Source organism: Danio rerio, chromosome 15 (assembly GCF_049306965.1).
Source record: "Danio rerio strain Tuebingen ecotype United States chromosome 15, GRCz12tu, whole genome shotgun sequence".
Taxonomy (NCBI): Eukaryota; Metazoa; Chordata; class Actinopteri; order Cypriniformes; family Danionidae; genus Danio; species Danio rerio.
Window position 1 is genome coordinate 21,111,066 of NC_133190.1, and position 19,140 is coordinate 21,130,205.

Here is a 19,140-nt window from a genome sequence, read left to right on the forward strand (position 1 = left end):
AGAAATCTTGGTTAATTCAGGTCATTTTTTCTCTTTTTGATGAAAGTCTGTGATGGTTTCCGAGGCTCAGATGGGATTACAAAGATAAACATCAGGATGTGAGCTGCCATGCTTTGCTTCTTCTTCTTTTTCTCCTTTTTTTGTGTTCATAGTAGTTTACTTCTGTACAATAGGAGTGTAAACCTTCTCCTTTTCATATCAGTTGGCAAGTTCTTTTCTCATCTGAATCTTTGATCACTCTGCACAATAGCACCATTTAGTTTTAGCTAAACGAGGCCATTGGTGTGCGTAATTCAAGGACAGGGGAGCAGGTTTTCAGCAACTGCGCAGTTTGAGTTCATTTCTAGATTAGTTCTCAGAGTTTTTCTGCAATATCTTCATGGAAACTAAGGCTTGTTGGGAAAAACTACATTTATTTCTGCAAGAAACATACCTACAGTATATATTCATACTATTCATTTCAGTTTTCAGTTGACATAAATTGGCAGGGGCGACGCGGTGGCGAAGTGGGTAGCACATTCGCCTCACAGCAAGAAGGTCGCCAGTCCAAAGACATAGGGTATAGGTGAATCGGGTAAGCTAAAATTGACCGTAAAACATATGCTGGATAAGTTGGCGGTTCATTCCGCTGTGGCGCCCCCAGATTAATAAAGGGACTAAGCTAAAAAAAAAAATTATCCCATCAGTTGTGAAGTTTTTCAATTTAGATTTGTATTGTAAAATGTGTTTTTGTGTAATATGTTTGGCATTATTGTATGTTGCAACCAAATTGCCTTCGGGAAATTAATAAAGGGTGAGTCGTTTTAGATCAAAATAAAGTACTTTTGTCATAGTGCATGATTTTTAAATGACTACATTTTAATATAGTATGTTATTTATTGTAAAATACATAAAAAAAATAATAATAAAATAAATAAATAAATAAATATTTTTTGTTGTTGATTTTGATTAAAATTCATTCGGAGACTGGTGAAGGTTTTTATGAATGGACCATTTATTCATTGCCTCAAATGATTTAGTCAAAAGCAGATTCACTCAGGACTGTGTTGTTCTGAGACAAATTCCATTATGCACATTAAAAAAGTAATGTGATTTTGTTAAAAGAGATTATGTGATGATAAAAGTGTGTGCGAATGGATAAACCAGCAGGCTGAGCAGATTGTAAAACATCTGAAATGTTTTTTGGTCATTCTAAATGGCCTTAACCGTTTCAGTATTAGTGTTCTTATATTATTAATTACCTCCTGAATCAAGAGCGTCTGTGCTCTGCGTCCCACGTCTTCAAATGCCACTTCATGTTCACTGTGTGCCAGGATTGCCTTCTAGGGCACAAGTCTTTAATTAAATAAGTAAAATATTCAAGTAGCTTCTGCTACACCTGCAAACGTTCGAGGTTACAGAAGTAACCCTTCGTTCCCCGAGGAGGGGAACGGAAGTGCCATGAATGGGAGGATTCGGATCAGAAGCCGCTTATCTGGAGAGTATTGAACGGGCCAATGAATGAAATTAATTGGCAGCGTAAGCTTGCGCAGGTGTGCGACATCTGCAATTATCTCAGCATATAAGCACACCTGAAGCCAGCAGACGCCATCCTTTTAAGCTGAAGAGACTTTCAAACAGCTAAGGGACAGTCATTATGGCGACGGAATATGGCACTTCCGTTCCCCTCCTCGGGGAACGAAGGGTTACTTCTGTAACCTCGAACGTTCCCCTTCGGTTGGGGAACTTCAGTGCCATGAATGGGAGAATATGGAAAGCGCCATAATGACTGCACCTTACCAACACCCCCGATGAGGAGATAGTCAAGCAAGTGTGACGCACCCACATCATGGGGGGCGCGGTCCTCCAACGTGTCCCTGGCCCTAATTTATCCTACTTCAACAGAAGTTTTACGGATTTAGATATATTTTTTGGGAAGTCGTGAGCATCTAGATAATTCTAGGAATACGACAGTACGTTGGGAAGCGTGCAATCCCGATAGGGAGGACGCTGCGGAGGCCATCCGTTACCCAAGGGGGGGATAGATGGCAGAATTTACCTATGGACTAGCCCTAAAAAGGGGGAGTACGCATAGCAAAGAGTGGTTAGCGGAGAGGGAAGACACGGGTCCGCCCAGGGGGGGGACTTAACCGTGGCGGAATAAGCATATGGGATCGCCTAGTGGGGATCACGCATAGCAGGCACCTATACCCAAAACGCGGGCTGACCAGCGGGCAGACCTACAACGTAGTGGGCCAGCAAGTGACTCCTCCGCTGAGTCAGTGCTGGGGGCCACGGAGGAATCTGCAGGGCTCACCTGACGGGGAACTTTACTGACAGATAAAAAAGGCGCACGTACCTCCGTGTTAGGGAGAATGGCGCAGCAAGCGTGTTTCAACACCCTACCGAGTTGTCTCCTCAATCACCAAAGGGTTACCTAATACCCTTGAGGAAACCGGCTCCACTCGCAGATTGTAAAACCTTGCAAATGTGTTGGGTGTCGCCCAGCCCGCAGCTCTACAGATGTCTGTTAGAGAGGCGCCGCGTGCACGCGCCCAAGAGGATGCAACGCTCCGAGTGGAGTGTGCACGTACTCCCGGGGGACACGGCTGACCTCGACTCGAATAAGCGAGTGAAATGGCATCCACAATCCAGTGGGATAATCTTTGTTTCGATACGGCACTTCCCTGCTGCCGACCGCCATAACAGACAAAGAGCTGCTCAGATGATCTAAAATTCTGAGTACGGTCCACATAAATGCGCAGAGCGCGAACTGGACAAAGTAAAGAAAGGGCTGGGTCTGCCTCCTCCGGGGGCAGCGCTTGCAGGTTCACTACCTGAACTCTAAAGGGGGTGGTAGGAACCTTGGGCACATAACCGGGGCGGGGTCTCAGGATAACGTGAGAGTAATCCGGCCCGAATTCCAGGCACGAGTCACTGACCGAAAATGCCTCCAGGTCCCCGACCCTCTTGATGGAGGCCAACGCAACCAGCAGAGCTGTCTTCAGGGACAGAAATCTTAGAGATACTGATTCGAGTGGCTCAAAGGGATCGGATCGCAGACTCGTGAGAACGAGGGCGAGATCCCAAGAGGGCATGAGAGGGGGGCGAGATGGATTAATTCGCCTAGCACCCCTAAGGAACTGGATGACCAGGTTATGCTTTCCCACGGTGCCGCCAGCTACCGCGCTATGATAAGCGGAGATGGCGGCCACGTAAACCTTGAGAGTGGAGGGCGACAGCCTGCTGTCCAACTTCTCTTGAAGGAAAGAGAGCACAACACTAATCTGGCAATTTCGGGGGTCTTCTCTGCGAGAGACGCACCATTCAGTGAATAGACTCCACTTCAGGGCGTAGGCGCGCCTCGTGGAGGGGGCTCTAGCCTGAGTGATGGTATTAACCACCGCAGTCGGTAGGTTACCTAAGTCTTCCTCGCGTCTAGGGACCACACGTGGAGGTTCCAAAGATCGGGGCGAGGGTGCCAGATGGTGCCCTGTCCCTGAGAGAGTAGGTCCTCTCTCAAAGGGATCCGCCAGGGGAGGGCCGTCGCGAGGAGTGAGAGCTCTGATATCCAGGTCCGGTTGGGCCAAAGGGGCGCAACTAGCAGAACCTGTTCCTCGTCCTCCCTGACCTTGCACAGAAACTGCGCGAGCAGGCTCACTGGGGGAAACGCATACTTGCGCATGCCCCGAGGCCAGCTGTGGGCCAGTGCATCCGTGCCGAGAGAGCCCTCGGTCAGGGAAAAAAACAACTGGCAGTGAGCGTTCTCGGGGGAAGCAAACAGATCGATCTGGGCCTCCCCGAATCGCGCCCATATCAGCTGAACAGACTCGGGGTGGAGTCTCCATTCTCCAGGGCGTAACAGCTGTCGTGAGAGCGCATCGGCTGCACGATTGAACGTGCCTGGGACGTGAATGGCGCGCAGCGATTTCAGCCGCGGGTGACTCCAGAGGAGCAGACGGCGGGCGAGCTGAGACATGCGGCGAGAGCGCATACCCCCCATGCGGTTGATATACGCCGCCGCCGCCGTACTGTCCGTCCTGACCAGCACGTGTTGCCGCTCCAGCACCGGTAAAAAGCGGTGGAGAGCGAGGAACACTGCCAACAGCTCTAGGCGATTGATATGCCAATGCAGCTGGGCACCCTTCCAGAGGCCCGCAGCCGCATGCCCGCGACACACGGCCCCCCAACCCGTGTTGGAAGCGTCTGTTGAAACAACAACATGGCTGGACGCCTGTCCTAGAGGCACACCGGCCTGTAGGAACGAGGGGTCGTTCCAAGGGCTGAGGGCGCGGCGACACAGCGCAGTAACCGAGACCCGGTGTGTGCCCGCGTGCCATGCGCGTCTGGGGACCCGATCGTGAAGCCAGTGCTGAAGTGGTCTCATATGGAGCAACCCGAGCGGCGTGACGGCGGCTGCGGATGCCATATGCCCCAGGAGCCTCTGAAAGAACTTCAGTGGGACCACTAGTTTGCTGTCGAGCTCCCTCAGACAGTTCAGCAACAGGCGAGCGCGTTCCTCGGAGAGGTGCGCTACCATGGTGATCGAGTCCAGCTCCATCCCGAGAAAAGAAATCCTCTGCACGGGGGCGAGTTTGCTCTTTTCTCGGTTGACCTGAAGCCCCAGTAGGCGGAGATGCCGAAGCACCTCGTCCCTGTGCATAATCAATTGCTCCCGCGAGTGGGCTAAAATCAGCCAGTCGTCGAGATAATTGAGTATGCGAATGCCCGCGAGCCGAAGGGGCGCTAGGGCACCCTCCGCGAGTTTGGTGAAGACCCGCGGAGACAGAGAGAGCCCGAAGGGGAGGACCTTGTACTGCCACGCTCGACCCTCGAACGCAAACCGCAGAAATTGGCGGTGGCGTGGAAGAATGGAGACATGGAAATACGCGTCCTTCAGGTCTATGGCTGCAAACCAATCCCGAGGACGAACGCATTGGAGAATGCGCCTCTGCGTGAGCATTCTGAACGGCAGCTTGTGCAGACAGCGGTTCAAAACGCGCAGATCTAGGATTGGCCGTGACCCACCGCTCTTTTTGGGTACGATGAAGTATGGGCTGTAAAACCCACTCTCCATCTCGGCTGGAGGAACCGGCTCGATTGCACCCTTCGCCAGGAGGGCAGCAATCTCCTCTCGCAAGACAGGGGCGGACAGGGGGTTGACCCTGGAGAAATACACGCCCGTAAACTTGGGGGGCCGTTTCGCGAACTGAATCGCGTAACCGAGTCTGATTGTGCGTATGAGCCACCGCGAGGGGCTGGCCCGCGCTAACCAGGCAGGCAGAGCCCTCGCTAATGGAGTCATCGCTACAATCGCTGACGTACCAACGGTGGGGCAGCGCGGAGTGGGTGTGCTGATCCGGGAAGCACGAGGGTCCCGCGGAAAAGCTGGAGGAGAGCGATTCGCTCTGGCTCCGCACCCTGACTCCGGAGAGGGGGCTGGAGGGCTGAGGGAAGGGAGACCGTCCCCCCAGCGCTCGTGAGCCACTGGCGAAGCACGTAGAGTCTGCGAGCCGGAAGGCAGCGCGTCCCGGACTGGCAGAACTCGTGCAGTCACATCCAGGGAAGGGAAAAAGTGCTCTTTTACTGATGTTTTGGTGGCACTGAAAAGTACCGTTGTTATCGGGGCCCCGCCCTCCAGCGGGGAAAGAGCAAGTTTCCTCTTCTCCGGATGGCCTGTCTCAGGGACGCTTCGCGGTCCGTTTACCGGACTTAACGGCGCCCTGGGCAGGAGGGGCTGCCTGCTTTCGAGGTGAACGCCGCGCCCGCTTGGCCGGAGGCGCAGGCGGGGGCGGGGCAGCACTCGTTGGCGGGCGCCCTCGGCGAGGAACAGCGGAGGTGGATGGCTCGGCGGGCGGAGCGGGCTTACGGCCACGCCGATAGATGACATTGCCCATCGCATCCGACTGCTCTTTCACCGCCTTGAATTCCTGGGTGAATTCACCGACGGTGTCGCCGAACAGGCCAGCCTGGGATATGGGCGAGTCAAGAAAGCGAACTTTGTCAACGTCGCGCATATCGGCCAGGTTTAGCCAGAGGTGGCGTTCCTGAACCACAAGTGTGGACATCGTCCTCCCCAGCGCACACGCGGCGGACTTAGTAGTCCGAAGAGCATAGTCGGTCGCGGTGCGCAGCTCATGTAATAAGCTTGGGTTGGACCCGCCCTCGTGCAGCTCGGCCAGCGCCTGCGCTTGGTAGCGCTGGTAGGTGGCCATCGCGTGCAAAGCAGAAGCAGCCTGGCCCGCAGCCTTATAAGCTCTGGCTCCGAGGGAGGCAGACAACCTACAGGCTTTGGACGGGAGGCGGGGCAAACCCCGCCACGTAGAGGCGCCGCGCGGACAAAGATTGACCGCGATAGCGCGCTCCACTGACGGGATCGCCTCATACCCCCTGGCAGCTCCGCCGTCAAGGGCGGTGAGGGCGGAGGCACTCGCAGCACGGGCAGAGAAAGGTGCCCTCCAGGACTGCGTGAGCCTACTGTGCACTTCCGGGAAGAAGGGGACGAGAGGCTTCGAAGGCTTCGCCTTCTGGTCCTCTACGTAGCACCCATCTAGTCGGTCCGGCCGCGGAGCTGGGGGATAAACCATCTCCAACCCCACGGCCGAAGCAGCCCGGGAAAGCACGGCTAACATGTCCGCTTCAGGATCCGATTTGACAGCGCTCACCTGCCCGGAGGGGGCGAGCGGGTCCGGATCTTCGTCGGACAGTGAAAGCCCACCCTCCGATGCCGCGGAGGACATCTGATCTCCGGTGTCAGCGAGTGTGAGAGCTACCATCTGGTTAGACGGATCACTCTCACCACCCGAAGCTTGGATGGAGCGCCGTGAGGAGCGAGAGGTCCGCGAGCCCGTGGGCGGCGGATTAGCTCCCGCTGAAACCCTCAGATCTGCCCGAGCGCCCGCTGCTTTTTTAGAACAGGAGGCAACTGGGGTGGCTCGCTCTCTTGCGAAAGTTAGCCGCGATCTTAGCTGTGCAACGGTCATGGCATCGCAATGACGACATGAACCGCCCGCGAGCACCGCATTAACATGCTGGACCCCCAAACATGCAATGCAGTGATCGTGTCCATCATCCGGAGACAGGAAACCCCCGCATCCAGAAACGCACAGTCGGAGCGCCATCCTGAAAAGGACGTGCTGCACGACTGTGTTGCTCTTTTAGGAAAGTTGCAACTATACGCACCGCTCTGGAGGACCGGACCCAAAGAACCGCAGGCAAGGGAGTAACCCAGCTCGACCGTCTGCCACCGCGAAGACCCACTCTGGACCGGGAGACACGCTCGTTCGCTCTGAAGTGCTGATCAGCAAGAGGAACCCTCATCGACTCACTCAGAAAGGATCTGAAGCGAAAAGGATGGCGTCTGCTGGCTTCAGGTGTGCTTATATGCTGAGATAATTGCAGATGTCGCACACCTGCGCAAGCTTACGCTGCCAATTAATTTCATTCATTGGCCCGTTCAATACTCTCCAGATAAGCGGCTTCTGATCCGAATCCTCCCATTCATGGCACTGAAGTTCCCCAACCGAAGGGGAACTCCGTTTTTACTATGGATATTTACTTAGCGGCAGTTAATTAAGAAGTGACTATTTTGTTTCTCTTTGAATCGCTGGATGGAAACGCTGCTTTGTTTGCACATATTTTATTCGATAATCCAGTTTTGCGCATAAAGTTCATTCGCATTTTTGGATAGAAGCATAGCTAATGGCTCAAATGATTCATTCAAAAGCAGATTCATTCAGGACTGTGTTGTTCTGAGACTAAAAAGTTATCGATTTGTAAAAAATACACTTTATTAAATTGTTTTTAATATGTAACTCATTAGTATTATCTCATTGTTTGTTGTTGACTCATATAAAATGAGTAACACATTTGTCACAGTCTAGTAAGTGATATCTTATAAAATACATTACTATTATGACTTACATTCTAATAGGCTTCGTCATGCAGCTTTTGCTCTCTCAAGACATGTTTATGTTTGTAATTTGCAAAGTGAGTGACACTTGATAATGTCAGCTTGCTCAGACAACAATTGCGATATTATCGTACACAATAAATATTGCACAGCCCAAGGCTCAGCACTGGGTAAAATGGCTTGGTTGCTTGAGGAAATGCGTTTTTATCTCATGTTTGCTTTTGTTGACACTATCAGTTACAGTAGGTTTAAGGTAGGGTTTAGTGGCAGACACTGGACGTTTCGCACTGAAATTGCTGTGAAATGTGCTACAAGCAGTGCAATATCATTTTGCTACCATTATACCCACAGGCATGTTTTTCCTGACACTGTGCTGTTTAATAAACCAACATCTGCAATGGAAAAAAAAAAGCATATAGCTTATAGCCTCTTGTGAACGTGTCATCTGAAAAGTGTAGCAAAATGTTCCTGAAGCAATGCTTTTTTTTTCTGTAGGCAGAGCCTGGGCTGCTTGCAGTTTAGCTTGACTGAAATGCCTCAAATTACAACTCAGTTGTCGTGTGGTAAAGCTTCATCTTCACAGTATCTTCCCCAACACTGCTGTTTACATGTAGGTGTCATAGACGTGCTGCTGCAGTGATACATGTGGTAACTGGATGACAAGCTTGAGAAATATCAGAAGCTGAACGAGAAGCTAGAGAGAAAGTGACAAGCCAGAGCTGCAGTTGATCCAGTGCTGATACGGGCTCTTGGCACTGTGCTGGAAAATGGTTTTAACAGACAACAGGTAAAAACTCAATATCTCAATCCAGGAGAGTGTAATCCTAAGGACATCTGAGATGCTCAATCTACTTGTTAGGATTGAAGAGGAAAAGCTTCTGAAATGAGGTTTTCTGTATGTCATGTTTTATGTGGCACATACCTTGAGGCAGACTACTGTACTTCAAACAGTTCCCCTCTATGGATGTAAAGCTGGACAAAGAATTTTAATAATATATTTGAGTTCAACAACCTACACAGCAAATTCATCAGAGTTAAATTCTCGGTGTTGAAGCATTTCAGAGTAAAGTGTTGACGTTAAAGAGTTAGATTTTGACAAATGAATATAATAAGAGTTAGAATTGATTTTATTCAGTGAGAAATCAAGGAGTTAACTTTTCAACACTTGGTGGTGTTATTTCCAACATCCGGGAATTCATGCAGCCCCAGTCACTGAAGAATTTTCCAGACGCCATTTTCCATCTGAGGTTTAGAACAGCAACTGGTGAGTCAAACTACCTAAATGTTGGTATTTTACAGAATTTCTTTAAGGAAATACAGTTGTAAACATATTGTTAAGTTAATAACTTTAGAATGGAGTGACGATTTTAAACTTCTGCGGTTCATTCATGGTCGTTTGTGTATCTAGCTTAACTGCATTACTATTGACTTCTTTTCAAGAATGTTTTTATATATGCTCACGCATACATAGTGCATAAAAACATCAAATGTACATGTTCAACACATTTCTGTCACGCTTAATGCCATTTTGTGCGTTGTTTCCCATCTATAAAATAAAATCGACACTTCTCCTTTAATTTGAAGCAAACTAGCGAGGGAATCCCCAGAGCCGCCTAACAGCCTTACTTACTCTGCCCGGATGCTAACGGCAACACAGGACGGTTTCCATAAGCTCTGGAGAGTTTCTAAAACATATCTGGTGAGTAAATCAACACATGCTTAGTTGTAAAAGGCTTCCTGACTAAAACATATGATTGTTTGTTATTCGTGTACGTTAATTTGGTTATTTTAAACACCGCGGCCCTTTTAAACTGGTTCATTCATGGCCGTCCATATACCGTTAGTCCATAGACTCGTGTGATAACGTACGCTTGAATTATATTAAGTGTTGACAACCATTAAAGTCGGAATGTTAACATTAATGTCTTTAAATGACCGCGTTTGCACTTTCTCAGACATTTAACGTTACAGAAGTCTCCCGGAAGTTGCGGGACTAACGTTAACGTTATCCCGCAAATGCACAGAGACTCCCAGATGCCCAAGTAGATGCCTGCAAATGAATGATAATCTCCCGGAAATCGCGCGTCTCCCGCCCGGTCATTAAACACTTTGCACACCCCTCTCCACCGCATCCCTCCCAGCTCTTCAGGTACGTCGCGCGCAAGTCACCCCCACCGCTCTTTAGGTACGTCGCGCGCAACTCATCCCATTGCTCTTCAGGTACCCATCTCTCCCGCTACATCCCGCAAATCAACTCTGTATCCCCCGAAAATTACTTTTCCCAACTCGGGATGTCTGACGTTAGTAAGTTAGGCTATTTCTGTAGTCAGGAACATCTTAGTCAAACTTTTTCTCCCGCATGATATTGTGCTTATAGACTAAACCTAGCATGTACACAACATTTCCGTTTTATTAAAGACAATTTAGTGCGTTGTAAACAGCCACCTGTCTGTAAAATTAATCCACTGATTCATATTTGAGCAGCCTAAAGATGATACAGGTTTGAGTTGTAGATTCATTATCAATAATCAACATCTGAATCAAAAGATATCTGAAAAGTGTGAGGCATACTTTGTGATGTTCATCTCTCTTTTTTATCTGAAGGTTATGCATATGTGTTAGATACTAATGTTTTGTTGTTTTTTAACAGCCACAGTTCTCTATACAATAACACAAGACCCTGTGACGGTGACGGATGGTGTATTTCCAGTGTTGGTGAAATGACCAAGCGCACCTTCTTGGTCATATGTGGTGATAATAATGAAGGTATGTTTGATAAAGTTCTGTATTTGTTTCACAATAAGCTGAGAGGGTATTAGAGCATTCAAGAATAACAAATGACACGAAGGTGACAAGTTTTGTATTGTGGGTGAACTGTTACTTAAATAATGTTTTGCTCTTTGCTTTGCACTTTTTCTCTTCTGCTTATCCTAATATTTTAGATTATATTTGGACCTGAAACATCTGCTAGACTCCAGGAAAGGTGGCGTCAATACTGGACCTGAAAGGGCCTAACAAGTTAAATCTGGTAAAGAAACGCGCACGCACACACACGCAGGCACACACTTACATAAAACTGTAAGTTTATGAATATTTTTTACACTGTGGCCAATATTTTGGGGAAGTCAGCATCACTAAATGATATAAATGATTTTAAGCTCCTCTAAATTTTGCTCCAAGTGTTGTATTAAATTGAGGATTCTGGACAGACAGCTGCCTGTTTTTCCAGTTCTAGTCATAGTGGTTAACCTAATTGTTTTTGGAGATCCAACAGTGATGTATGTGTTTTTTCTACTTTTCCATATCCTGTCACCTCAACCAGCAGGGAGAGTCAAGTTGTGGATCATCATGAAGATTTTCAAAAGGTAAGTTTAGATTTCTTGAATGTTTTATTTACTTTAAATGTTCTTTTAAATATATCATAGAATTTGATTGCAATTTGTTTTCAAACATTTTTCTTAGTCATGCTGGAATCTTGAAGAGTTCTTAGATGAGCTTCACCCTATATCCGTGCATCAGGAACCACCAGACGAGCGATCAGCAGCTACTACATCGTCATGGATAAAAGGGTCATCCTGTGGCTGGGAAGCACTTCATTCACAGGACATGCTTGATGAGATTTCCAGCTCCAGTTTGTTTTCACACAAGTTTACAGCATTTATACCTTCATATAAACTGCTGTGTTTGATATGGAGGACCAAGGAAACACCAGAACTGAAAGATTTGCAAGCCAAGTTGTTTAAAAATGTCATTTCAGAAGAAAACTATGCGTTTAAAAGAAAACTATGAGTGACGCTATATTGAACTTTCAAATTGCTCTGATGAAACATCAAGTTTGGACTAAAGGACTGAAACTATTTTGTTGATACTGTCTGTACTAATAAAAAATTTAAAGCATATTTGACATTGTTGCATTTTAAAAACTGAATGAATTGTTGAAGCGGTGAATGTTTTCAAATAAAATGTTTTTTCTTTTGTAATTTACAGTCTATTTGACCTTTTTACCATATTTACACTCAAGAGAGTTGAATAAAATAACAACATATTGTAGTAAAAAAAATTACTACCAGGCGGTGTTAAATATAGTTAAATTTTTTAACTCTGCCCAGAGTTAAAATTAACCCTTACTTCGGTGTCAATGTGCCAACCCTTTTGAAAGTGTTGATTTAACTCAGTTTTGAGTGGACCCCATGAGACACTTTCAAAGTGTTGAAATTAACACCCATAGAGTTGTTTTGGGTCCTCATATTTTGCTGTGTACATTTATATTATTTTTACTGCATAATGGTATGGTTGCGATTCAAATTATAGATTGGGAAACATTTTTAAGTTTCCCAGAGATGGGTTGCAGCTGGAAGGGCATCCGCTGCGTAAAAACTTGCTGGATAAGTTGGTGGTTCATTCTGCTGTGGCGACCCCGGATTAATAAAGGGACTAAGCCGACAAAAAAATGAATGAATGAATGAATGAACATTTTTAAGTATATCAACTAATCTGCACATTTGATATTTTTAGATATATATATCTCAGTGTTCATTTTGACAGCACATTTTGACTTAGTTTTAGTCTTATGCTGTGTTCACACCAGACACGGAAGGAGCGTCAATTGCGAGTGATTTACATGTTAAGTCGATGCAAACGCACAAATAGACATCCTGTGGCACGATACACGCGAATGGCCAGGCACGAATTGAGCATTTTGCGTGTTTGACGTGAATGGCTCGAGTTCAAAAATCTGAACTTAAGCGGACATTCGCGCTGCGTTAACCAATCAGGACCTTGTTCTTGTGGAGGCGTGATTGTGACAAAGGGCCGGTTGTTGGTGTCCTGGGGGAAATCCTCCAGATGACACCGACAACAGTTCATGGGCTCAGTCAGAAGCACCGCTGAAAGCCTCCATCATCCAGGTTAAATTTCTGGAGAAGTTTATGAGGAGTTACAACTTTTCCGGGTGAGATTAAAACAATAATAACTTTCCCCCTTGTTTTTAAGTTTTACTAAGCTTTGATTATATTTACTATGTACATGAGACATGAGTTTTAAAATTGGGACAGGCTTTAAAGAAGCATAGTCAGTTTCTTGATGCAGGCAGCCATGTTTGACCTCAAAGTTGTTCACAGTGTTTAAGAACAGAAATACATGATCTACAGATTATAAATGTATTCAGTGCCACCCTAGAGATGTAGAAGATAAGGTCTATTGAATTTGTTTTGTTAGTTTAACATGTAGACTGTATGAGTGTTTAATGCATGTTTATCCATTCTGTCATATCACTCTGCTCTTAATTGGATTTTTCTAGAGTGAAAGGTCTGTGTCTGTTTTCATACAGTAAAGCTTTAAAATACAACTACATTCTGGTGGCATAAAGAGAGCTCTTTCACTTGGTAAAATAAACCTCTCTACCACTTCAGTTGAAAAGAATGTCATTTAACTATCTACTATCTACTTAGTTTGTTAAAATTGTGTGTTTCAGGCACTGACATGAGATATTGAGCATCAGAACAGAGCTCATTAATATTCATGACCCTTCCAAATATGGTCAAAAACAACCATATCATATTGGTGGCATTTCATAGGGTTGGAAATGGACCTGCAAAACATTTCTAAAAAAATGTTGCACTTACCTAAGCCACATACCTTTTAATTTAGTATTAATTTAACATATTGTATATGCTCATATCACCTTAGCAGAACTGCAAACTTAAAAAAAAAAAAAAAAAAAAAAAAAAAAAAAAATATATATATATATATATATATATATATATATATATATATATATATATATATATATATAAATATGCATTTCTGGTAACTGTGCTGCTATTGAATCACAATATCTGGTTGTGCATTATCATTTTGACTGAGCGGTAAATTTTCAATAATTCAGTTTCCCGTCATCAATTATTGCTTGCATATTAAAAACAGAAGCTTGTAGAAGCAGTTTCTTTTTTTGTAAACAATACATTTTAATTGAGCAATGAGGGATGCTTTATAAATTGTTGATAATGCTTAATGATTCAAAAATATTTGCTGAAGGCATTAAGGTCTGTTTTAGCATAGAGATTCAGCATAGAAAGTCTCTAGAAACAAATAAAGCAGTCAAACTTCATAAGGTTTGTGAAATATTCACTGGCAGTGAGGGACAACATTTATCCGTTTAGCATTTCATTGACAATAAGTACTAACTAAGAGTGTTGCATTGAGAACAGCAAATGATTCATGGCACATTAGTGTTACATTAGACAGCGAGTGACGCAGATGCTCAAGAGCGCTGACTGGCCTTTGTGAAACAATGGTTAATTCCTCCTGACAGCGGAGAGGTTATCTTAGCCTCAGTAATTGGTTTGCTGCCATGGAAGTTGGATTATTTGTAAAACCTCATTCTGCCCCTCACATTTTATCAGTCGTGTGGCACAGACTGAAAAACTGTTGCCACAAAAAGAGAAGGTTAACATAGGATAGATGAGGACTTAAAAAAAAGTTTGTAAAAGTTTTATTTGATTATTATTTTGATTATTTTTGATTTACTGGTCAAAAGTATAGGATCAGCAGGATTTGTAAAATATTTGTAAAAAAAAAAAAGAATATTCAGTTTACCAAGGCTGCACTTGTTTGATCAAAATTACGGTAAAAACTGTACAATTCTTAAGCATTATCACAATTTTATACAATTTTAATTATAACCCAGACTATTTTAATATTTTCTCTTCAGTATCCTGGATATTTTATTTAACCCAGTTCTGATTTTTATTATTACTTAATTTTTAATGGATTTTATTTGTTTTTTAAATCAATAAAACATCAAGAATAGTTTTAAATAAAATTTTAATAAAACATTTACTATTTATCATTTAACAATGAAATGCTTTTATAGGAACCATATTAAAATTATTCATGACCGAAATAACATATAAATAGACTATATGAAATGTTTTAAATGTGAATAAATTATAATACACTTCAATCAGACTCATTGTTAAAAACAATGTTTATTTTATTCAATTAATTAATAAATTGAATTTACTTAATTCAGTGGTCCCCAACCTTTTTTATGGTCAATGGGGCGATTGGGAGGTTGGGATTGGGTGTATATAGATTGCTAGAAGACCATCAACCGTTTTCACAAAGGATGACAAGCTGGCAAAACACAGCTGAAAATCAGATACACTTTTTATTTATGACAGAAAAGCACTGCAGCTTTTGTCTAAGACAATTATACTGAAATGTGTATATTCCATACAAAATATAAAGCTGACGGGTCAGCTCTTGTCACGTGACTCTCAGTGCGCTCACAGCATTCATGCTGTGCATTTACACCGAATGTGGCGAGAGCATCAAAGTTCGCTCTGGCTGCACTGGCGAAAACATTGCCTGCCTCAAATGTTTTAAAGGGGGGTGCCTGGAAGGTGTGAGCACTTGCGCCGTTTCCGCATGCCTATCCCGATATGCAAGCCACGCACCTCCATTGGAAATAACAAACTTGTGCACGGTAGAGACACAATATGTGAACAACCCCTGGTGGCCCTTAAGGCTGCTGTCATTTGTGATCTCTAGCAGTTGATCTTCTTCTTACATAGACATGCTGGATTCACCTGATTTATTGACAAATAGGTTGCGGATCCATTCCTTCGCAGCATTCTCATCTTCACCAAAAACTTTCCAAAGACATCTGCTTTCTTACTAATTTTGCTAGCTTGTGGATTAAATTTTGGCACTTAAGTGACCGAGAGAATAGGGTCATTTTTTAAAATAATAACTATTTTTTTTTTTAAATAAATGATAATTTAGACTCTGATAATAAATAAAACCAAAATAATTAATGATTTTTTTGTGCGGTCTGGTGCCAATTGAACCACAGATCAATACCTTGGGGACCACTGACATAATTGACTTTGCAATTTAAAGCTGAACTTTCAACATGATTAATCAGTCCCTCTAGGAAATAGCAAGACCATTTTTTTAACTTGTAATATTTGTTTGTCGGAAATATTAATTATTATTGGTACTCAATCATAAATAATGATTTGAATAATTATTGGACATGTTTTAAATTTTGTGGAAACTGTAACACATGTTTAGGATGCTTTGATGAAAATAAGGTTCAGCCTGTAGTTTATGTTTCTTTTGATCAATGCTTGATTTGGTAGAAAGCAAATCCTCTTATTTCTGATGTCACTTGGGTGTTAAGAAGTTATTTTCATCATGTTTTTTAAACAGCTCCTCATCTCCGTTTGCTTTTCACATCTTGGCAGAAGTGCATTTATCTTTTCTGCAAACCAAAAATTGCAACTGTCTGACCATGAAGTGTTAGATAATTAAAGTTCAACACACACGGTCATCCAACAACCGGTAATTAAATCATTTGATGAGATTTGTCGGCCGTTACAGCTTTAAGCGTGTTTGTTTATTCATGGTTGAACAAGAGATCTGACAGAGATTATTCACAAGTGAGTTTTAGATGGATTGATATCCTAAACCTAGTTCAAGTTGTGGCAGATAGCTGGCAGAGTGATTATTTTTCAGCTGTGTGCACTTATTCAGGAATATCTCTTTTTTTCTGTACACTTTTAAATCATATATTTTTATTTACTATTTATTTTGATTTTGCATTTATTTATTTATTAATAAATAAACATGGCCGTTCATGTGCTGTGGCGAATAAGAAACTAAGCCGAAGGAATGAATGAATGAATAAATAAAAATGTAAGAAATTACCAGGAAGTATGTTTTTAGTAATTAAGTACTATTTTACATTTAATAATAATAATATATATACAGTTGAAGTCAGAATTATTAGGCCCCCTGAATTATTAGTTTCCCTGTTCATTTTTTTCCCAGTTTCTGTTTAACAGAGAGGATATTTTTTTTCAACACATTTCTAAACATAATACTTTTAATAACTCATTTTCAAAAAACTGATTTATTTTATCTTTGCTACAATGACAGTAAATAATATTTGACTAGATATTTTTAAAGAAACTTCTATACAGCTTAAAGTGACATTTAAAGGCTTAACTAGGTTAATGAGGTTAACTAGGCAGGTTAGGGTAATTAGGCAAGTTATTGTATAATGATGGTTTGTTCTGTATCAAAAATAAATATAGCTTAAAAGGGGCTAATCATTTTGACCTTAATGTATTTAAAAAAAAATAAAACTGATTTTACTCAAGTCAAAATAAAACAAATAAGACTTTCTCCTGAATTTTTTATTTTTTTATTTTTTTTTATCAGACATCATGTGAAAATGTCCTGCAACAGTTTCTGCTGTTTTGACGTCAGCTGCAGATGTGAATTAATGATGGAAGATGTTCCCTCTTACAAAAGGGTTGTAAGACCCTTTTTATACATACAATTATGCCGTCAAACTGTTGTATAAACACAATAACACACTCATTGCAGTGCGATGTGGCTGTATATTGTCACTGGTGGGACACCAACGTATGCCTCCCATCAGTGCCAATATACAGCCATATCACACTGCTATGAGTGTGATATTGCTCAAATAAACTTACATACTTACTTACTCTTAGTGCCGTTTATATAAAAGTTGAAATTTAGCTGCAGAATATTGGTGTTTCATTACATCAAATTGTTTTATGAGGTGGGTCGTTAGCCCAATGCTCAGCCCAAGCGAACACAGGGAGATCATGCAAACTCCTCACAGAAATGCCAACTGACCCAGCTGGGGCTCCAACCAACGACCTTCTTGCTGTGAGGCCACAATGCTAGCCACTGCACCATCATGCCGCCCATATATATATTCATAATATTCATTCACTCTTCTGGGGTCACCACAGCAGAATGAACCGCCTACTTATCCAGCAAATGTTTTACACAGCGGATGCAACTTGTCACTGAGAAACATCCATACACTCTCATTCACACACATACATTATGGACAATTTAGTTTATCCAATTTACCTATACCACATGTCTTTGGACTTATGGGGGAAACCGGAGCACCCAGAACATGCAAATACGGGGAGAACATGCAAACTCCACATATAAATGCCTACTAACCCAGTTGGGGCTCGAGCCAGTGACCTTTTTGCTGTGAGGCGATTGTGCTACCCACTGCGCCAATGTGTTTCCCTAATTTTAATATATAATAAAATATATAAAGTTTGACCATTTGACTGCATATCTTGAATATCTCTTATCTTATTTTATCTCAACTATTACCCAATCTGGAAATAATATCAGCAAATATTATTAAGCATTAAGTGTTAAACGGCGTTCTATTCAAGCATAAAAAGGTTACCACAATTGTCTTCCATGTTCTATCATTTATTCATTATCAGACCTCTCCACATTGGCTCACACAAAGCGTAAAATCTCCCACTTAAAGTTTAATGCACACGCCGGACCTTTGCCTCGTTCTTTATCGGCATAAATTGGTTAGTTAGTATAGCTATTATTATGATGAATGGCGTGTTTTAGGTGGCAGGGGATTTGTGTGGCGCGAGGTATTCCTTGTTCAGTGATTAGGTATAATTATACATGATGGTTTCAGAGACACAGGGGGAACATCAGCTGCAGACAAAATGTATGTTTGTTTTTGTCTCCTGCTATTTGTCTTGCGCGAGTCAGTCACCTTCCATTATTCATTATCTCCCTTAACTGACATCAATTCAATCTCTGCCGGCGAAACATCTCTGTCCTTTCGATCGCTCTGTTCGGCTGCTATCAGAGTTTTACAGTGCTCTAATTATGGTGCATTAAGCCATCACTGTGACATATCAGCTTGTCGCCGTATGCAAAGTGCTGTGACGGCACCGCTCTTTGTTTCTTTTAATAGTTGTCCGAAAAAGGGCCTGTGTTCTTTGCGCAGATGTAATTAGAGGCAGAATTTATGGGCCCAATCAGGCTTTCAGTCAAGCACGGCCTGTTTGAAGGTGACATGAGGATGTATTGCTGTATGATGTAAACACGCTGTCAGAATCCAGCAGCTTGTCACAACCCTTTTAGAGGGGCTTGTCGACTCCAGCCTTTTAAATCATTATCAGTCGCGCTGGTTTGTTCAGAAGACGTATAATGTATAAGAAAGCTGCTTCGTAAGTCTGTTAGAGTGACTTTGAGGCTTGTGGCTTGTGAAGTAAACCGGAGGCCTTTTAACTGAATGTGACTGAATGTTTTTATTTAAGGATAAATTAGTGACAGGAGTGAAGTTGTCTGGTGATATGGTCAAAAAAAGTAGCAAATAATTAATTATAACGTTTTCTAAATCAGTCTATATTGATGATTGTCAT

General features: G+C 43.2%; 1 protein-coding gene and 1 long non-coding RNA gene across 3 annotated transcripts in view; both read left to right on the top strand.

Moving 5' to 3' along the window:
- Positions 1-19,140, top strand: part of cadm1b (cell adhesion molecule 1b) — a gene marked incomplete at its 5' end in the record, with an annotated part of 365,660 nt that overhangs the window by 21,008 nt on the left and 325,512 nt on the right.
- LOC141377816 (uncharacterized) lies at positions 9,109-11,790 on the top strand. The gene is made up of 6 exons (XR_012390770.1): positions 9,109-9,155; positions 9,476-9,590; positions 10,542-10,657; positions 10,834-10,919; positions 11,214-11,256; positions 11,354-11,790. It is a non-coding gene; the product is annotated as an uncharacterized lncRNA (long non-coding RNA).